Below are 13,553 nucleotides of genomic sequence, written 5' to 3'. Positions count from 1 at the left end.
GAATACTGTATAATACTGTATATATAGAATACTGTATACTACTGTATATATAGAATACTGTATAATACTGTATATATAGAATACTGTATATATAGAATACTGACTCTGAGGAAAGCAATGTATTTTATTTTAGAGTTACTGTATTAAAGACAAGTTGTTGTAAACTGTATGGCCATTTATATGTACTACCTGATTACAATGAATACATGTACTATCCCAGACCAAAGGACTAGCAGTGCTAATCTCAAAATATGTGTTTATGAATGGGGTTGAGGGCAGAGCAGAAGAAGCATTTTGGATGTAACAGGTGGACGAATATAGTTGTGTTATATTGTATAGTATTGTGCCGTATTCTATCATATCGTATCGGAATCTCTGATTTAAAAAAATGCCAATGTCTGACTCCAATAGCAGACAAAGTAGGAGGTCTACCACCAACAGGAGTTTCAGACCCCCACCGTCACCAACACCATCACAATCACTAGCACCACCCAGACATGCCCCGGGGCAGCAGCACAAACAGACTTTTGAGGGGCTCTGAGAGGCTGACGTGGACCAAACCAGGGACCCGTGACCATATGGACGAGGCCCAGCCCAGGGACCCGTGGCCATAAGGACGAGGCCCAGCCCAGGGACCCGTGGCCATAAGGACGAGGCCCAAACCAGGGACCCGTGACCATATGGACGAGGCCCAGCCCAGGGACCCGTGGCCATAAGGACGAGGCCCAGCCCAGGGACCCGTGGCCATATGGACGAGGCCCAGCCCAGGGACCCGTGGCCATAAGGACGAGGCCCAGCCCAGGGACCCGTGGCCATAAGGACGAGGCCCAGCCCAGGGACCCGTGGACATAAGGACGAGGCCCAGCCCAGGGACCCGTGGCCATAAGGACGAGGCCCAGCCCAGGGACCCGTGGACATAAGGACGAGGCCCAGCCCAGGGACCCGTGGACATAAGGACGAGGCCCAGCCCAGGGACCCGTGGCCATAAGGACGAGGCCCAGCCCAGGGACCCATGGCCATAAGGACGAGGCCCAGCCCAGGGACCCGTGGCCATAAGGACGAGGCCCAGCCCAGGTACCCGTGGCCATAAGGACGAGGCCCAGCCCAGGGACCCGTGGCCATAAGGACGAGGCCCAGCCCAGGATCTACGTAGGAGACATACTGTATGCGCCACTTAGCAGATGTTTATATATTTTTTAGTACGTACTTTACATGTGATCTTTTGAACCCATGACCTTGGCACAGCCCAGGAGGACCATCCTCTCATCACGTTGACTGAGGCTCACCCATTATTAACAATGTATGAAGTTGACAAGCCCAGTAGTGACATCTACTGTCACGAGAATGTGGGTTCAAGTCCCGCAGGGGATCCCATGCAAATACTAAAATGTGCTTTATGCACTCGCTGTACTGTAAGTCACAACAATAAAAGTGTCTGCTACACAGAAAAACCTCCAGTGTTAAATCAACACTGTGTTAAATTGAACACCGGCCCAGTGTCTATTCGGGTACACACTTTTCAGTGTTAAATTAACACACTGCTTAGTGTAAATCCTTATTTGCATATTTCCCAGAGTACAATTCACCAGAAAGGAAAGGCAGAGTTACCACCCATGACTGTATTTGTTAGTGATAGAGACATGGTTGTTGCGGTCTCTTTTAAAAAAAAAATGTTGTGGCCTTCACCAAGTGAGATCCTAAATGAATATATTAACATTAAAATTACATTATTTATCACAATACAAAGTATTTAATAAGGTCTTATTCTGAGGGCCTAGTTTTACCATAATACATTGGCCTGAAACTCATGGTTTTCAGGCCTGCAAGTCACATTATGCTGGCTTGCAAAGTGATGTGTAATTCCTATTGGAATCCAGCCAGAGTGGGGATATCCAACATTTGGAATTTCTATTCACCCGGAACATGTATTCAGAATGACTGCCAGGGTTGGGAAGACCAAAATATGAGACTAACTAAACTGGAACAACCGTTTCAGTAATGGGTGCAAATAAGTCCAAGTAATAGATTGGATTAGTTTAGACAAATGTATGTTATTTACAGTCCCTTCAGAAAGTATTCACACCCCTTTACTTTTTCCACATTTTGTTGTGCTACAGCCTCAATTTAAAACTGATAACCCAGAATGTCAAAGTGGGATTATATTTTTCGATAAAAAAAACAACAACTAATTAATTAAAAATGAAAAGCTGAAATGTCTTGTGTCAATACGTATTCAACTCCTTTGTTTTACGGCAACCCTAAAGAAGTTCAGGAGTAAAGATTTGCTTAACAAGTCACATAAGCTGCATGGACTCACTCTGTGTGCAATTATAGTGTTTAACATGATTTTTTGAATGACTACCTCATCTCTGTACCCCACACAATTAATTATCTGTAAGGTCCCTCGAAAAAACAACATCATACAAACGACAACATCATAAAAACATCCACAACATCATACAAACGACAACATCATAAAAACATCCACAACATCATACAAACGACAACATCATAAAAACATCCACAACATCATACAAACGACAACATCATAAAAACATCCACAACATCATACAAACAACAACATCATACAAACATCCACAACATCATACAAACGACAACATCATACAAACATCCACAACATCATACAAACGACAACATCATAAAAACATCCACAACATCATACAAACGACAACATCATACAAACATCCACAACATCACCCCTGCCCAGACCCCCCCCTACCATCTCCAGCACCCGTATCACTCCCCACCACATGGCCTCAAACTGCACCATTTTGTTTCTCTCCGTAGCCCACGCACTTTCAACATTTAGTTAATAAAGCACTTGACTTTTCCATTGTGTTAACGAGGGAGGATTGGTTTATTTTCCAGTTTTGAAGTATACGTTTTTAAAAAATGATGATTGACGAGAAAAGTATCGTCCAACACATCGTGTATCTCATTGCACCCTCACACACCATGTCTTGAGATATGCAGACAGACGGATTAAAAGTACATTTAAATTGTAATACTTCTGACAGCCAACTTTCTAACTCCGCCCATAACTTTTGGACATTATAACATTCCCAGAAAGCATGGATTATTGAGTCATTATTAGTTTTACACTTCAGACACGTTGTGCTGTAGAACTTGTGAATTTTATCTCTTGTATATCAAATTCTATACATTAGTTTATACTGGATTAAGCGTACATTTTCATTAACTGTAATGTTGTTAGTTATGTTCCAACATTCCCTCCATCTTCTGCCAATATCAGTTCTTTTTACGTCTTGGTTCCAATAGTTTATATTTTTTTCTAAGAGATTGTCAGTTGGATAGGCTCTCTGCAAGGTTTGGTATATCTTATCTATCATATGAACATCCTTTTCTGACTCAAATAGGATTCCCTCTAGATTGCTCAGATGTCCAAAAGATTTCAATTAGAAATATTGTGATATAAAACTTTTAAGTTGAATATATTTTGAAAATATCTACATTAGTCAATTCAAAATGGCTTTTTAAAGCTGTCATGGAAATAAATGTATTTCCTATTACCGCGTAATTTACCGGTGCCCTTATTTTTTTCATGTGGACCAATTTATCGGTGAATTCTGAAAAGCTATCCAAGGAATGTTCCATAAGGTTGTGTTTTTAGGGAGTGATATGGTTTCTTGTAGAATACGTTTCATTTTCTTCCATATTGTTACAGTATTCTTTTTAAAATAACATGTTTATTATTTTCCAGTAGGAAAAGAAGACAGAGATAGAAACATTGACATTCATTGGAGTGTTGAATGGGACGGCACATTGAGGACAAAACAAAACTTAACTCACACATACAAAAATACATATAAGAAGACAGCATATAGTCATTACAAGCAGTGTAGTTAAACCAAAAATAAATATTGAGTGGAGTACAGTGCAGAGTAGCAGCAGATCATCAACCCAGTTATGGGGAATAGACCATTCATCCAGTATTGGCTGTCATATTTGGTAAAACATTGGACTTCTATTGGAGGTATTGTATCGAATCTTTTCCATATGCATTACATTCCCTTAGTCCCGTAACCACATTCCCAGGTAGTCTGCAATTTCCAAAATTGCAATATGAGCCTTTTGGCTAATAGAGTACAATAGAGAGACAGCCTTCCCTTCCTGGTTATTCCCATCAACTGTACCAAACAGAGCGATCAATGGGTCTGGGGCCATAACTCTATCAAAGGCTTTAGATAAGTAATAACTAATGAGAGCCCTGTAAGCATGTAACAACTTAGGACACAATGAGTGGGTCAAAGTCCCCTCATCCTGCTTGCACCTCTCACACAGTGGTGAGGTGTCTGGGAATATTTTATGAAGTTTAACTTTGGAGGAACGTAACCTGTGCATCACTTTACACTGAACAAGGTTGTGTCTGGCGTTCACTTAACTGTGTGGATTATATTCCTGAGAGCTTCAACCCGGTCCTCATCTGAGATTTCTGAACCAATGTTCCTGCTCCCAAGCCCTTTTTAATAGTGTCTGTGGATACCTCTATGTGGGCCTGTTAGCACATCATAAAGTCTAGACACCGACCCTATTTGAATGGGGTTTGACAAGGATAAGGCTATCCAATGTAGGATTATTTGGCTTAATGCCGTACTGTGGGATATGTGTCCTTAAGAAATTCCTGATTTGGAGGTATCTGAAAAAAAATGTGTTGCTGGCATGTTAAACTTACCCTGTAAATTGTTGAAATGAAGCTAAATGACCATCAATGTATAAGTTATTGATTGTTGTGAGCCCCTTCTCCCTCCACTGTGAAAACACCATATCATCCAATGCAGGGTGGAAAGCATGATTCAGACAAATTGGGCTGTCAATGTTCACAGATCGTATTGTTAGGTTCTGAACAAACTGAGTAAAAACTAAAATGGACAACTAGGAAAAAGATCAAACCAAGTTTATTCACCCACTGGGTCATACAGCTGCAAAGACAAGGCATGATCACACAATCACATATATCTATAACCTTCTAATAGGCCTGGTCAACTCCTTACACATCTAGACAACCAATACATCTCTGTTGCTAGGCAGAAATTTAATTGGTTCCTCTCACTGGTGTACTCACAGCCCTGCCAGTTACTGAAACCTTTGCGGGCGTGGAAAGTATGTAATAATAATAATAATAATAATAATAATAATATTATTTGTGTGAGATAGTACTGCAACAGGAGAGACATTGTGGTGGGCCTCTCTGGCCCCCCTCCCAGAGGTTTCTTCTCACTTCATCTGTTGATTTGACCTCGAGACGCATTCCTCCCTCCTCCCTATTTTCCGCAGCCGGCCTGCCTTAGAGACTAACAATTGCCCTTCACCTCTCTCCTCAGAAACATGGAACAGAATATGAAGCTTCTGCTCTCCGTAACTTTCCATATTCCTAGTTCCCATCTACCCTTCATTGACCCCAACATTACATTTACATTTGTCATTTAGCAGACGCTCTTATCCAGAGCGACTTACAAATTGGTTCATTCACCTTATGATAGCCAGTGGGACAACCACTTTACAATATATCACATTTTATTATTATTATTTTATTGTTTGGGGGGGGGGGGGGGGGGGTAGAAGGATTACTTTTATCCTATCCCAGGTATTCCTTAAAGAGGTGGGGTTTCAAGTGTCTCCGGAAGGTGGTGAGTGACTCCGCTGTCCTGGCGTCGTGAGGGAGCTTGTTCCACCATTGGGGTGCCAACATATACATTCCTTATACATGTAAAGTAAAAAATGCGTAACATGAATCAGTACATTTCAAGCTAGAGTCAAAAAGTATGTTAAGAAAATACCTAATTTGTTTCCAGATCCTAAGAGTGTGACAAATGACTGGGTTAGAGTCATAAGTGTCATTTTTCCACATATGCTGGTTTCCACAGATTAGCAGCCCAATAATACAGTTTAAAGTGAGGAAGGCCAAACCCCTCCTCTATCTTGTACTTGCATAAATGCTTCTTTCAAATTCTAGCTGCCTTGTTATCCCATAAGAATGGAATTACTATTGAATCCAGTTTCTTAAAACAGCTTTGTGGTATGAAATTGGGTAGACGTTATAGTGTTCTTAACTATGAAATTATGAATGTTCTTAGGTTTGTTTATTGACAATAGACATGTACAAAGAAGACCAGGGAGGTTTTCCAATGCCTTGCAAAGAATGGCAAATCTAATACAACACATTACTGAGTTCCGCTCTCCATATTTTCAAGCATAGTGGTGGCTTCATCATGTTATGGGTGTGCTTGTAGTCGTTAAGGACTGGGGAGTTTTTCAGGATAAAAAAATTAATGGAATGGAGCTAAGCACAGGCAAAATCCAAAAGGAAAACCTGGTTCAATCTGCTTTCCACCAAACACTGGGAGATGAATTCACCTTTCAGCAGGATAATAACCTAAAACACAAGGCCAAATCTACACTGGAGTTGCTTACCAAGAAAACAGTGAATGTTCCTGAGTGGCCGAGTTACAGTTTTGACTTAAATCTACTTGGAAATCTATGGCAAGACCTGAAAATGGTTGTCTAGCAATGATCAACAACCAACTTGACAGAGCTTTAAGAAATTAAAAAATTATAATGTGCAAATATTGCTCAATCCAGGTGTGGAAAGCACTTAGAGACTTACCCAGAAAGACTCACAGCTGTAATCGCTGCCAAAGGTGCTTCTACAAGTATTCTCAGGGGTGAGAATACTTATGTAAATTAGATATTGCTGTATTTCATTTTCAATAAACGTGTAAATATTGCTAAAAACCTGTTTTCACTTTTTCATTATGGGGTATTGTGTTTAGATGAGTGAGAAAAAAGTATATTTAATCCACGTTGAAGTCAGGCTGTAACACAACAAAATGTGACAAGATTAATTAATCAATGTACATGCAAAAACATAGATATTGAAACCAACAATTATAAAAATCTACCTGCAATAGAGTATCCTGGGAAATATGATAATGATGGGCGTGGTTTTGGGATCAGTGGCCGTAGTGCGGAGGAGCGAGGTCGGGTGAGGTTGTGTTTTCTCTAGCAGGAGGTAAGCTTGGCTTCTTATATGGTGTTGAGTAAAGCTTAAACCATGTATTTAGATTGTAGGTAGGTATTGTAGTTAGGTATTGTAGGTAGGTAGGTAGGTAGTTATTGTAGGTTATTGTAGGTAATTATTGTAGGTAAGTATTGTATTCGAGTGAGCCCGGCGAAGCACGAGGCTAGCTAACCCACTACCTGGACCAATAAAGCTAGCTAGCTAGCGGGAAGCTACTGGTAACTTTTAGCAACTGTGGATAGTTGTTTCCAATGTTATTTCACGCTTAAGAGTACCTGTAATTAAGCCAGCTAGCTACCTACCATTCAGCTGTTTTTCTAACCTCATTATCTGAAGCATTAACGTTAGGTAGTTAGTAGCTACTGTACTTAATTACAGCTACTGATTGCAGAAGACCAATGTATTCTTGTCTGCCACCCAGACAGCTGGCGTCGGGTAAGTTTGGCTTTATACATAGCTTGGGCTTTGTCGAGTAAGGCTTAAAATATGTATTTAGATTGTAGTTAGGTATTGTAGGTAGGCATCGTGGGTTGTTGTGGGTAGTTATTGTATGTAATTATTGTAGGTTAGTATTGTATTCAGCGGTGCCGGGTGTAGCACAAAGCTAGCTAGCTAGCTAGCTAACTCACCTCCTGGACTAGCTGGCGAGTAGCTATTAGCAACAGTAGCAACTAAATACAATATCCTTTTAGCCAGCTACATTTGTTCGCAGCGACGCCGTTTTTCAAACAAAGTCATCACCGCAGCCATTGCTAGCTAGCCAACGCTACCAGCTAGCAGTACTATAGCAACTAAATACACTATAATTTTAGCCAGCTACATTCGTTCGCAGCGACGCCGTTTTTCAAACAAAGTCAACACAGCAGCCATTGCTAGCTAGCCAACACTACCAGCTAGCTGTACTGTAGCAGCTAAATACAATATATTTGTGCTAGCTAGCCAACGTTTAATTATTGCTGCGTTATGAAAGGAACTAGACAAGGACACGAATTATCTGTTTAGTGTGTTAACACACTATTGGTAGTTTGTTGTAACCAAGTATTGGTGCTAAACTGTGTGTTATTGGATGCTAGCATGCTAGTTAGCTATGGCCTCATAGTTAGCTAGCTGAATAAAGTAAGTTGAGTCTATTCCTTGAAACATTGAACCGCTGTAGTTTACAACAATTCTAATTTCTAAAGTGGAAGTTGGGAGAGTTTTATTCGGGTGGTTCAGTGAAACAATTATAGTTTCTGAGGTGGAAGCTGGGAGAGTTATATTTGGGAGTTTTGGTGAGGGAGGCCCTGCTCTCTCCTTTCCCATATGTTTAGTTCATTTCATTCCGATCTCCTCTGCATTATTGTAGCCATCTGCTACAGCCTGTCAACTATGCCTCTGCCTATCCCTGTTCTCTCCTCTCCGCACAGGCTACACAAACGCCTCACACCGCGTGGCTGCTGCCTCTCTAACCTGGTGGTCCCTGCACGCACCACACACCTGGAGTTCCAGGTCTCAGGCAGCCTCTGAAACTGCCGTTCTGCTGCCAACAAGGCTGCCTTCATCCCAGCCTATGCTACCCTCCAGTCCCTCGACTTCCTGGCGCTGACGGAAACATGGATTACCACTGAAAACACTGCTACTCCTACTGCTCTCTCCTCGTCTGACCATGTGTTCTCGCATACCCCGAGAGCATCTGGTCAGAGGGGTGGTGGCACAGGAATCCTCATCTCTCCCAAGTGGACATTCTCAATTTTTCCCCTAACCCATCTGTCTATCTCCTCATTTGAATTCCATGCTGTCACAGTCACTAGCCCATTTAAGCTTAATATCCTTGTCATCTATCGCCCTCCAGGTTCCCTTGGAGAGTTCATCAATGAGCTTGACGCCTTGATAAGTTCCTTTCCTGAGGATGGCTCACCCCTCACAGTTTTGGGGGATTTCAACCTCCCTACGTCTACATTTGACTCATTTCTCTCTCCCTCCTTCTTTCCACTCCTCTCCTCTTTTGACCTCACCCTCTCACCGTCCCCCCCTACTCACAAGGCAGGCAATACGCTTGACCTCATCTTTACTAGATGCTGCTCTTCTACTAATCTCACTGCAACTCCCCTCCATGTCTCCGACCACTACTTTGTATCCTTTTCTCTCTCGCTCTCCTCCTACACTACTCACTCTGCCCCTACACAGATGGTAATGCGCCGCCGCAACCTTCGCTCTCTCTCTCCCACTACTCTCTCCTCTGCCATCCTATCATCTCTTCCCGCTGAGCGGAAATGGAAGAAAACTAGACTCCCTGCGGACCTGGCATCTTTTCACTCCCTCCTCTCTACATTTTCTTCATCTGTTTCTGCTGCTAAGGCCACTTTCTACCACTCTAAATTCCAAGCATCTGCCTCTAACCCTAGGAAGCTCTTTGCCACATTCTCCTCCCTGCTGAATCCTCCTCCCCCCCCCCCTCCTCCTCCCTCTCTGTGGATGACTTCGTCAACCACTTTGAAAAGAAGGTTGACGACATCCGATCCTCGTTTGTTAAGTCTAATGACACTGCTGGTCCTGCTCACACTGCCCTACCCTATGCTTTGACTTCTTTCTCCCCTCTCTCTCCAGATAAAATATTGCGACTTGTGACTGCAGGCCGCCCAACAACCTGCCCGCTTGACCCCATCCCCTCCTCTCTTCTCCAGACCATCTCCGGTGACCTTCTCCCCTACCTCACCTCGCTGATCAACTCATCCTTGACCGCTGGCTATGTCCCTTCCATCTTCAAGAGAGCGAGAGTTGCACCCCTTCTCAAAAAACCAACACTCGATCCCTCTGATGTCAACAACTACAGACCAGTATCCCTTCTTTCTTTTCTTTCCAAAACTATTGAGCGTGCCGTCTTTAGCCAACTCTCTTGCTATCTCTCTCAGAATGACCTTCTTGATCCTAACCAGTCAGGTTTCAGGACTGGTCATTCAACTGACTGCTCTTCTCTGTGTCACGGAGGCTCTCCGCACTGCTAAAGCTAACTCTCTCTCCTCTGCTCTTGTCCTTCTAGACCTGTCTGCTGCCTTTGATACTGTGAACCATCAGATCCTCCTCTCCACCCTCTCCGAGCTGGGCATCTCCGGCGCGGCTCACTCTTGGATTGCGTCCTACCTGACCGGTCGCTCCTACCAAGTGGCGTGGTGAGAAGCTGTGTCTCACCACTGGTGTCCCCCAGGGCTCAGTTCTAGGCCCTCTCCTATTCTCGCTATACACCAAGTCACTTGGCTCTGTCATATCCTCACATGGCCTCTCCTATCATTGCTACGCTGACGATACACAACTAATCTTCTCCTTTCCCCCTTCTGATAACCAGGTGGCGAATCGCATCTCTGCATGTCTGGCAGACATATCAGTATGGATGACGGATCACCACCTCAAGCTGAACCTTGGCAAGACGGAGCTGCTCTTCCTCCCGGGGAAGGACTGCCCATTCCATGATCTCGCCATCACGGTTGACAACTCCGTTGTGTCCTCCTCCCAGAGTGCGAAGAGCCTTGGCGTGACCCTGGACTCTCCGCTAACATCAAGGCGGTGACCCGATCCTGCAGGTTCATGCTCTACAACATTCGGAGAGTACGACCCTGCCTTACACAGGAAGCGGCACAGGTCCTAATCCAGGCACTTGTCATCTCCCGTCTGGATTACTGCAACTCGCTGTTGGCTGGGCTCCCTGCCTGTGCCATTAAACCTCTACAACTCATCCAGAATGCCGCAGCCCGTCTGGTGTTCAACCTTCCCAAGTTCTCTCACGTCACCCCGCTCCTCCGCACACTCCACTGGCTTCCAGTTGAAGCTCGCATCTGTTACAAGACCATGGTGCTTGCCTATGGAGCTGTGAGGGGAACGGCACCTCCGTACGTAACGAGGGCATTGCGTTCATCCACCTCTGGCCTGCTGGCTCCCCTTCCTCTGCGGAAGCATAGTCCCGCTCAGCCCAGTCAAAACTGTTCGCTGCTCTGGCACCCCAATGGTGGAACAAGCTCCCTCACGACGCCAGGACAGCGGAGTCACTCACCACCTTCCGGAGACATTTGAAACCCCACCTCTTTAAGGAATACCTGGGATAGGATAAAGTAATCCTTCTACCCCCCCCCCCCCCCCCCTCTTAAATTTTTTATTTGTAAAGTGGTTATCCCACTGGTTATAGGGTGAATGCACCAATTTGTAAGTCGCTCTGGATAAGAGCGTCTGCTAAATGACGTAAATGTAAATGTAAATGTTAACACTGGTTATTAACAACAACGCTGGGGCTCTTTTAAACCAATTAATGTTAATCTAACACTTACACTAGAAATGTTACACTGAAAAATCAACACTAGATACATTTGCTGTGTAAGGAGTGATGTGAGTCGAGGGGGCATGAGTTGATGGTTTGAACCAGAGATTAAAATACCTCTTTTACAGGGTTGGGGTCAATTCCAATTCAGTCAATTCAGGAAGTAAACTGAAATAGAAATGGAATTTCAGGTTACTTCATGAATCGACTGAATTGAAATGGAATTGGAATTTCAGTATACTTCCTGAATTGACTGAATAGAAATGGAATTCAGTCAATTCAGGAAGTAAACTTAAATTCCAATGTTCCTCAATGCTTTCCCTTTACTTCCTGACCCGAATTGACTGAACTTGAATTGAAATGGACCACAACCCTGACCTCTTATAGTTTTGTGTGTCGTTAGGTATGCAGCCAAAGATGAAAGAGGACACTCCAGGCTCATCACATCATCCACGTCCTGAACGCAGCGGATGGGAAGTTTAATGTGAACACGGGGACCAGCTACTACAGGGACACTACAATCACCATGGACTGGAGGCATTCCACATGGCCTCCTCTGACCTCAACGCCGCCTTCTGCTCTGCAGACCGCCCTGAGCTCGCCCAACGGTACGCGATCAATCAATCAATCAAATCCGTTTACATCATCAGCTGTCACAGTGTTTTACAGTTACCTGACCTAAGAAGCTTTTTACTGAAACAGAAGGCTTTACATTTACTCTATATGCTATGTATCATTTTGTCTAACATTACCATTGAAATTACATTGTGAATTAATTATATTCAAACATCATTCGTCTGTCAGTTCTAACTCCCGTTCCATTCCATTAGCAGATAAAACGCAAATCATAAAGCTGCCGAAACATAATAATCAAGCTAATATCGTACCCCACAGTAACCTCCTCATAAACCGGGGACACTGGGCAGGAAAATTGGTTTTAACATGGATTGCCCTGGTAATTTGTAAGCAACACTTTCATTGGACACGGAAATTACACCATTATGTTTGTGGCCTTGTGCTGTAACAGAGCTGCTACTTCCTGTCCCCGTTATGCAGAGTGATCCAATATCTGACCTGCCAGTAATTAGATGACGGCTGTCTCCCAAATGGCACCCTGTCGCCCATTCCAATTCCACCATGGGACCCTAGTAAATAGCAGTGCACCGTGTAGGGAATAGGTTGATATTTGGGACGCGCTCGATGCCTCCCCTCCCCTCTTCCTTCACGTGCCGGCTGGCTGATCGGACTAGTGCTCCACAGTGCGTAGCGAGGCCTTGAGTAATCCCTGGCAGAAACACAGCCTGGAAGACAGTTCAATTACCCGCTCCTATGGGCCCTAAGCCCCAACGTAGGATAAGAGAAACCACGGATTACCGTGTGTAGAAACATTTGTTGCAACATTGTTGAAAGAAAACTTTTGGGGAGGAAAGCTATTTAAAAAGTACTCCATTTTGCTGAAATTAAGCCTACAGGTCTGTAATGCAGAGTTTGACACAAATGACACAATATGAACTGAACAACAAGTAGTCCATGAGGTGTTCTTCTACTGCGTAAATGGGACACTTTAAATGAGACCCCTGTTGCCAGGGATTTTTGGGTGAGCTGACACCACTTAGGTAGGGAATGAAATTATTTTTACCTACGTAAGTAAGTATTACACATGTAATGGAATTACCTTTGTACCCGTCTTCTTCTTCTGAATATAACTGAATGAGAGCTGACTACTAAGTGTGCCTACCTTTCTTAGCTCGCCCCCAGCCCTGGCAGGTAAGGTGTTGGTCCACTGTGCAATGGGTCTGAGTCGTCCCTCCAGTCTGATCCTGGCCTACCTGATGATCGATGAGAACCTGTCCCTGGTGGATCCCATTAAGGCTGCCAACAGAAACATCTGTTCCGATGCTGGATTCCTGGAGCGGCGCCGAGACCCGGACAGCCAAGTCCACTACCTGGCTAGATGACAATGAGGGCATCTATAGGCACTTTTGATTTACTGTAGACTGGTGCACTAGTAGGAGACAACTGTATACTCATAGTATAGACTGGTACACTAGTAGGAGTCAACTGTATACTCATAGTATAGACTGGTGCACTAGTAGGAGACAACTGTATACTCATAGTGTAGACTGGTGCACTAGTAGGAGACAACTGTATTCTCATAGTATAGACTGGTGTACTAGTAGGAGTCAACTGTATATTCATAGTATAGAC

This window comes from Coregonus lavaretus (genome assembly GCF_964263955.1).
Source record: "Coregonus lavaretus genome assembly, chromosome: 25".
NCBI lineage: Eukaryota > Metazoa > Chordata > Actinopteri > Salmoniformes > Salmonidae > Coregonus > Coregonus lavaretus.
The sequence above is the reverse complement of the archived record's forward strand: the minus strand, read 5'-3'. Positions refer to the sequence as shown.